The 8052-nt window shown below is 52.2% G+C and overlaps 10 non-coding genes across 10 annotated transcripts; all 10 read left to right on the plus strand.

The window, feature by feature from the left end:
* Window positions 1-1166: 1166 nt before the first annotated feature.
* trnal-cag (transfer RNA leucine (anticodon CAG)) lies at window positions 1167-1249 on the plus strand. The gene has a single exon. It is a non-coding gene; the product is annotated as a tRNA-Leu (tRNA).
* Window positions 1250-1435: 186 nt separating this feature from the next.
* On the plus strand, window positions 1436-1518 carry trnal-cag (transfer RNA leucine (anticodon CAG)). The gene has a single exon. It is a non-coding gene; the product is annotated as a tRNA-Leu (tRNA).
* A 194-nt stretch (window positions 1519-1712) lies between these two features.
* Window positions 1713-1795, plus strand: trnal-cag (transfer RNA leucine (anticodon CAG)). Its single transcript has one exon. It is a non-coding gene; the product is annotated as a tRNA-Leu (tRNA).
* Window positions 1796-1989: 194 nt separating this feature from the next.
* Window positions 1990-2072, plus strand: trnal-cag (transfer RNA leucine (anticodon CAG)). Its single transcript has one exon. It is a non-coding gene; the product is annotated as a tRNA-Leu (tRNA).
* Window positions 2073-2269: 197 nt separating this feature from the next.
* On the plus strand, window positions 2270-2352 carry trnal-cag (transfer RNA leucine (anticodon CAG)). Its single transcript has one exon. It is a non-coding gene; the product is annotated as a tRNA-Leu (tRNA).
* Window positions 2353-6381: 4029 nt separating this feature from the next.
* On the plus strand, window positions 6382-6464 carry trnal-cag (transfer RNA leucine (anticodon CAG)). Its single transcript has one exon. It is a non-coding gene; the product is annotated as a tRNA-Leu (tRNA).
* A 186-nt stretch (window positions 6465-6650) lies between these two features.
* On the plus strand, window positions 6651-6733 carry trnal-cag (transfer RNA leucine (anticodon CAG)). The gene has a single exon. It is a non-coding gene; the product is annotated as a tRNA-Leu (tRNA).
* Window positions 6734-6927: 194 nt separating this feature from the next.
* trnal-cag (transfer RNA leucine (anticodon CAG)) lies at window positions 6928-7010 on the plus strand. The gene has a single exon. It is a non-coding gene; the product is annotated as a tRNA-Leu (tRNA).
* A 194-nt stretch (window positions 7011-7204) lies between these two features.
* On the plus strand, window positions 7205-7287 carry trnal-cag (transfer RNA leucine (anticodon CAG)). Its single transcript has one exon. It is a non-coding gene; the product is annotated as a tRNA-Leu (tRNA).
* Window positions 7288-7484: 197 nt separating this feature from the next.
* trnal-cag (transfer RNA leucine (anticodon CAG)) lies at window positions 7485-7567 on the plus strand. Its single transcript has one exon. It is a non-coding gene; the product is annotated as a tRNA-Leu (tRNA).
* The last annotated feature ends 485 nt before the right edge of the window (window positions 7568-8052 follow it).

Raw genomic sequence — 8052 nt, forward strand, 5'->3', positions numbered from 1 at the left:
GTCCGCCAGCAGGACGAGGGAGTCCCCAGAGGGAGCGCTCTCCAGCACACCCTCCAAGGACTCCAAAAAGGGTGGGTACTCTGAGCTGCTGTTTGGTGCATATGCACAAACAACAGTCAGGACCCGTCCCCCCACCCGAAGGCGGAGGGAGGCTACCCTCTCGTCCACCGGGGTAAACCCCAACGTACAGGCGCCGAGCCGGGGGGCAATAAGTATGCCCACACCTGCTCTGCGCCTCACACCATGGGCAACTCCAGAGTGGAAGAGAGTCCAACCCCTCTCATGAGGACTGGTACCAGAGCCCAAGCCGTGTGTGGAGGCGAGTCCGACTATGTCTAGTCGGAACTTCTCGGCCTCGCACACCAGCTCGGGCTCCTTCCCTGCCAGAGAGGTGACATTCCATGTCCCAAGAGCCAGTTTCTGTAGCCGGGGGTCGGTCCGCCAAGGTCTCCTCCCTTGACTGCCACCCAGCCTACACTGCACCCGACCCCTTTGGCCCCTCCCACCGGTGGTGAGCCCGTGGGAAGGGGGACCCACGTTGCCTCTTCGGGCTGTGCCCGGCCGGGCCCCATGGGTGCAGGCCCGGCCACCAGGCGCTCGCCAGCGAGCCCCGCCTCCAGGCCTGGCTCCAGAGGGGGGCCCCGGTGACCCGCGTCCGGGCGAGGGAAACGCTTCTCCAAAGATATTTGCCATCATAAGGGTCTTCTGAGCCGTTCTTAGTCTGGCCCCTCACCTAGGACCTGTTTGCCATGGGTGACCCTACCAGGGGCATAAAGCCCCAGACAACATAGCTCCTAGGATCATTGGAACACGCAAACCCCTCCACCACGTTAAGGTGCCGGCTCACGGAGGGGCCTTTCTGAGAAATCCACAGATGCAAATAAGGATCATTACAAAAGCACAAAATATGGCAAACCCTAACTGACGGTTTATGACTGGAGCTCCTGCAGCATGCAGCTACACACACTTTATCCTTAAATTTGTGGCACTGTTTAGATGGTGAAAAGTTTTTGGAGTGTTTCCACGGTCCACCCCTCGCTTGCACTTGTCTATTGCTCTCCTCTCGGTACCAAAAAAACCCAACAGACTTTGCAAGAAAGAGCTCTTAATGCGAGCTGACAAAACTGATAAACCAACCAGTGAATTGTTTTCAATCATTTGAACGCGTCAGGATTGCCGAGCGGTCTAAAGCGCTGCGTTCAGGTCGCAGTCTCCACTGGAGGCGTGGGTTCGAATCCCACTTCTGACAGAAGACTTTTAACTACCTACCCTGACTGGATGAATAAATTGTCTATCGACCTGATACCAATGAAAGAACCAACAAACCCTATTAACCAAACCAAAAAAAACAACAGACTTTGCAAGAAAGAGCTCCTAATGCGAGCTGACAAAACTAATAAACCAACCAGTGAATTGTTTTCAATCATTTGAACAAGTCAGGATGGCCGAGCGGTCTAAGGCGCTGCGTTCAGGTCGCAGTCTCCCCTGGAGGCGTGGGTTCGAATCCCACTTCTGACAGAAGACTTTTAACTACCTACCCTGACTGGATGAATAAATTGTCTATCTATCGACCTGATACCAATGAAAGAACCAACAAACCCTATTAACCAAACGGTACCAAAAAAACAACAGACTTAGCAAGAAATAGCTCCTAATGCGAGCTGACAAAACTAATAAACCAACCAGTGAATTGTTTTCAATCATTTGAACAAGTCAGGATGGCCGAGCGGTCTAAGGCGCTGCGTTCAGGTCGCAGTCTCCCCTGGAGGCGTGGGTTCGAATCCCACTTCTGACAGAAGACTTTTAACTACCTACCCTGACTGGATGAATAAATTGTCTATCTATCGACCTGATACCAATGAAAGAACCAACAAACCCTATTAACCAAAAGGTACCAAAAAAACAACAGACTTTGCAAGAAAGAGCTCCTAATGCGAGCTGACAAAACTAATAAACCAACCAGTGAATTGTTTTCAATCATTTGAAGAAGTCAGGATGGCCGAGCGGTCTAAGGCGCTGCGTTCAGGTCGCAGTCTCCCCTGGAGGCGTGGGTTCGAATCCCACTGCTGACAGAAGACTTTTAACTACCTACCCTGACTGGATGAATAAATTGTCTATCTATCGCACTGATACCAATGAAAGAACCAACAAACCCTATTAACCAAACGGTACCAAAAAAAAAACAACAGACTTTGCAAGAAAGAGCTACTAATGCGAGCTGACAAAACTAATAAACCAACCAGTGAATTGTTTTTAATCATTTGAACACGTCAGGATGGCCGAGCGGTCTAAGGCGCTGCGTTCAGGTCGCAGTCTCACCTGGAGGCGTGGGTTCGAATCCCACTTCTGACAGAAGACTTTTAACTACCTACCCTGACTGCATGGATAAATTGTCTATCTACCTTAAACCAATGAGCCAAACAGTTCCAAAAAAAAAAAACTTTGCAAGCTGAGCAAACTAATAAACCACCAGTGAGACTGGATGGATAAATTGTCTATCTGCCTTAAACCAATGCAAGAACCAACAAACCCAATTCACAAAACAGTCCCAAAAAAAACCTTTTGCAAGACAGTGCTCCTTGCAAGCTGAAAAAACTAATAAACCAACCAGTGAATAGCTATCAAAAACCCTAACGTGTCAGGATGGTCGAGTGGTCTGACCCCGGGTTTTCACCGGATGCGGTTGCGGTGCGGTGCGTCTTGACTGCGTGCTCCGGACGGGTCAATTTTTTTGTCAATCCACACCGGCTCCGCACAGCTGCGGTCCGGCAGCTCCGTCGCCGCCCACTTCCCAACGTGTCTCGCGGGACCGCGCGCGCGCGATCATGTGGCATTTCACAACGAGAGGTGGACTTCTTTTGATTTAACCTTTTCTTCTTCTTCTGCTATGAGATTCCATTCAGCATCCTTTTTTTGGTTGTCCTTGTAAAGTATATTAATAACGAGAGTCGGGTCAGTGCGGGTCCACTCTTTATTTCTGTCTTCCGCGTCCGGCTGCCGCTCAGTACGGCAAGCGAGACGGGCACAACAAGCAATCGCGAACATCAAACTCACAATACATTACAGTCCTTATAAAAAGGATGTGCCGTGTCATATATTATTTTGTGGTTTTCCACCTCCAATATAAACCTCTCCTCGTCCATGTTCGCTGGTGTCTAAACCGTGAATGAGCACATGGCCCGGCGACGCCCACGTCACGTTTTGCTGAAAAACTTGCGAAATAGGAGCTGGCGAGTGTTTTATTCTGAAAGGTAACCGGAAATTTATTTTGAAACTGCCTCGGTCTTCCTGTCCCGCTCGATGTGTTTTGTGCTAGCTTGCCATTTGCCGGAGGCCTACCGCTGCGGCGTCCGGCAAAAATAGAAAATAGGTCTATCCTTGCGGAAGGCTTGCGGCACGGCGCAGTCCTTCCGCAGTCGACACGCAACGCACCCGCAAGCGGTGTAAACTGCACCATTCGAATGAATGGAATCCAATTGCTTGCGTCGCTGGACCGCACCGCAACCGCACCGCAACCGCAACCGGTGAAAACCCGGGGTAAGGCGCTGCATTCAGGTCGCAGTCTCCACTGGAGGCGTGTGTTTGAATCCTACTTCTGACAGAAGATTTTTAACTACCTATCCTGACTGGATGGATAAATTGTCTATCTACCTTGAACCAATGCAAGAACCAATGAACCAATGCGGACCAAACTCTGGCAACGGTCGTACAGGGACCGAACAGCCCGTATCAAGGGGCCCGGCACCCCGTACAACCGAAGCACCCCCCACAGAACTCCCCGAGGGACACGGTCGAACGCCTTCTCCAAATCCACAAAACACATGTGGACTGGTTGAGCGAACTCCCACGCACCCTCGAGGATCCTGCGGAGGGTGTAGAGCTGGTCCACTGTTCCACGGCCAGGACGAAAACCACACTGCTCCTCCTGGATCCGAGATTCGACCTCCCGACGGACCCTCCTCTCCAGCACCCCTGAATAGACCTTACCAGGAAGGCTGAGGAGTGTGATCCCTCTGTAGTTGGAACACACCCTCCGGTCCCCCTTCTTAAAAAGGGGGACCACCACCCCGGTCTGCCAATCCAGAGGCACTGTCCCCGATGTCCACGCGATGTTGTAGAGGCGTGTCAACCACGACAGCCCCACAACATCCAGAGTCTTTAGGAACTCCGGGCGGATCTCATCCACCCCCGGGGCCCTAGCACCGAGGAGCTTTCCAACCACCTCAGTGACTTCGACCCCAGAGATAGGAGAGCCCACCCCAGAGTCCCCAGACTCTGCTTCCTCAAGAGGAGACGTGTTGGTGGAATTGAGGAGGTCTTCGAAGTATTCCCCCCACCGCTTCACGACGTCCCGAGTCGAGGTCAGCAGCACCCCATCGCCACTATACACAGTGTTAACGGTGCACTGCTTTCCCCTCCTGAGACGCCGGATGGTGGACCAGAATTTCCTCGAAGCCGTCCGGAAGTCGTTTTCCATGGCCTCACCGAATTCCTCCCATGTCCGAGTTTTTGCCTCAGCAACCGCCGAAGCCGCGTTCCGCTTGGCCCTCCGGTACCCGTCAGCTGCCTCCGGAGTCCGACAGGCCAAAAAGGCCCGATAGGACTCCTTCTTCAGCTTGACGGCATCTCTTACCGCTGGTGTCCACCAGCGGGTTCGAGGATTGCCGCCACGACAGGCACCGACCACCTTACGGCCACTGCTCCGATCGGCCGCCTCAACAATGGAGGCGCGGAACATGGCCCATTCGGACTCAATGTCCCCCGCCTCCCCCGAAACAAGGGAGAAGCCCTGCCGGAGGTGGGCATTGAAACTCTTTCTGACAGGGGATTCCGCCAGACGTTCCCAGCAAACCCTCACAATACGTTTGGGTCTGCCAGGTCGGACTGGCATCTTCCCCCACCATCGGAGCCAACACACCACCAGGTGGTGATCAGTTGACAGCTCCGCCCCTCTCTTCACCCGAGTGTCCAAAACATGCGGCCGCAAATCCGATGACACGACTACAAAGTCGATCATCGAACTGCGGCCTAGGGTGTCCTGGTGCCAAGTGCACATATGGACATCCTTATGCTTGAACATGGTGTTCGTTATGGACAAACCGTGACGAGCACAGAAGTCCAATAACAGAACACCGCTCGGGTTCCGATCAGGGGGGCCGTTCCTCCCAATCACGCCCCTCCAGGTCTCACTGTCATTCCCCACGTGAGCGTTGAAGTCCGCCAGCAGGACGAGGGAGTCCCCAGAGGGAGCGCTCTCCAGCACACCCTCCAAGGACTCCAAAAAGGGTGGGTACTCTGAGCTGCTGTTTGGTGCATATGCACAAACAACAGTCAGGACCCGTCCCCCCACCCGAAGGCGGAGGGAGGCTACCCTCTCGTCCACCGGGGTAAACCCCAACGTACAGGCGCCGAGCCGGGGGGGAATAAGTATGCCCACACCTGCTCTGCGCCTCACACCATGGGCAACTCCAGAGTGGAAGAGAGTCCAACCCCTCTCATGAGGACTGGTACCAGAGCCCAAGCCGTGTGTGGAGGCGAGTCCGACTATGTCTAGTCGGAACTTCTCGGCCTCGCACACCAGCTCGGGCTCCTTCCCTGCCAGAGAGGTGACATTCCATGTCCCAAGAGCCAGTTTCTGTAGCCGGGGGTCGGTCCGCCAAGGTCTCCTCCCTTGACTGCCACCCAGCCTACACTGCACCCGACCCCTTTGGCCCCTCCCACCGGTGGTGAGCCCGTGGGAAGGGGGACCCACGTTGCCTCTTCGGGCTGTGCCCGGCCGGGCCCCATGGGTGCAGGCCCGGCCACCAGGCGCTCGCCAGCGAGCCCCGCCTCCAGGCCTGGCTCCAGAGGGGGGCCCCGGTGACCCGCGTCCGGGCGAGGGAAACGCTTCTCCAAAGATATTTGCCATCATAAGGGTCTTCTGAGCCGTTCTTAGTCTGGCCCCTCACCTAGGACCTGTTTGCCATGGGTGACCCTACCAGGGGCATAAAGCCCCAGACAACATAGCTCCTAGGATCATTGGAACACGCAAACCCCTCCACCACGTTAAGGTGCCGGCTCACGGAGGGGCCTTTCTGAGAAATCCACAGATGCAAATAAGGATCATTACAAAAGCACAAAATATGGCAAACCCTAACTGACGGTTTATGACTGGAGCTCCTGCAGCATGCAGCTACACACACTTTATCCTTAAATTTGTGGCACTGTTTAGATGGTGAAAAGTTTTTGGAGTGTTTCCACGGTCCACCCCTCGCTTGCACTTGTCTATTGCTCTCCTCTCGGTACCAAAAAAACCCAACAGACTTTGCAAGAAAGAGCTCTTAATGCGAGCTGACAAAACTGATAAACCAACCAGTGAATTGTTTTCAATCATTTGAACGCGTCAGGATTGCCGAGCGGTCTAAAGCGCTGCGTTCAGGTCGCAGTCTCCACTGGAGGCGTGGGTTCGAATCCCACTTCTGACAGAAGACTTTTAACTACCTACCCTGACTGGATGAATAAATTGTCTATCGACCTGATACCAATGAAAGAACCAACAAACCCTATTAACCAAACCAAAAAAAACAACAGACTTTGCAAGAAAGAGCTCCTAATGCGAGCTGACAAAACTAATAAACCAACCAGTGAATTGTTTTCAATCATTTGAACAAGTCAGGATGGCCGAGCGGTCTAAGGCGCTGCGTTCAGGTCGCAGTCTCCCCTGGAGGCGTGGGTTCGAATCCCACTTCTGACAGAAGACTTTTAACTACCTACCCTGACTGGATGAATAAATTGTCTATCTATCGACCTGATACCAATGAAAGAACCAACAAACCCTATTAACCAAACGGTACCAAAAAAACAACAGACTTTGCAAGAAATAGCTCCTAATGCGAGCTGACAAAACTAATAAACCAACCAGTGAATTGTTTTCAATCATTTGAACAAGTCAGGATGGCCGAGCGGTCTAAGGCGCTGCGTTCAGGTCGCAGTCTCCCCTGGAGGCGTGGGTTCGAATCCCACTTCTGACAGAAGACTTTTAACTACCTACCCTGACTGGATGAATAAATTGTCTATCTATCGACCTGATACCAATGAAAGAACCAACAAACCCTATTAACCAAACGGTACCAAAAAAACAACAGACTTTGCAAGAAAGAGCTCCTAATGCGAGCTGACAAAACTAATAAACCAACCAGTGAATTGTTTTCAATCATTTGAAGAAGTCAGGATGGCCGAGCGGTCTAAGGCGCTGCGTTCAGGTCGCAGTCTCCCCTGGAGGCGTGGGTTCGAATCCCACTTCTGACAGAAGACTTTTAACTACCTACCCTGACTGGATGAATAAATTGTCTATCTATCGCACTGATACCAATGAAAGAACCAACAAACCCTATTAACCAAACGGTACCAAAAAAAAAACAACAGACTTTGCAAGAAAGAGCTACTAATGCGAGCTGACAAAACTAATAAACCAACCAGTGAATTGTTTTTAATCATTTGAACACGTCAGGATGGCCGAGCGGTCTAAGGCGCTGCGTTCAGGTCGCAGTCTCACCTGGAGGCGTGGGTTCGAATCCCACTTCTGACAGAAGACTTTTAACTACCTACCCTGACTGCATGGATAAATTGTCTATCTACCTTAAACCAATGAGCCAAACAGTTCCAAAAAAAAAAAACTTTGCAAGCTGAGCAAACTAATAAACCACCAGTGAGACTGGATGGATAAATTGTCTATCTGCCTTAAACCAATGCAAGAACCAACAAACCCAATTCACAAAACAGTCCCAAAAAAAACCTTTTGCAAGACAGTGCTCCTTGCAAGCTGAAAAAACTAATAAACCAACCAGTGAATAGCTATCAAAAACCCTAACGTGTCAGGATGGTCGAGTGGTCTGACCCCGGGTTTTCACCGGATGCGGTTGCGGTGCGGTGCGTCTTGACTGCGTGCTCCGGACGGGTCAATTTTTTTGTCAATCCACACCGGCTCCGCACAGCTGCGGTCCGGCAGCTCCGTCGCCGCCCACTTCCCAACGTGTCTCGCGGGACCGCGCGCGCGCGATCATGTGGCATTTC

This window comes from Festucalex cinctus, chromosome 1, assembly GCF_051991245.1.
Source record: "Festucalex cinctus isolate MCC-2025b chromosome 1, RoL_Fcin_1.0, whole genome shotgun sequence".
Taxonomy (NCBI): Eukaryota; Metazoa; Chordata; class Actinopteri; order Syngnathiformes; family Syngnathidae; genus Festucalex; species Festucalex cinctus.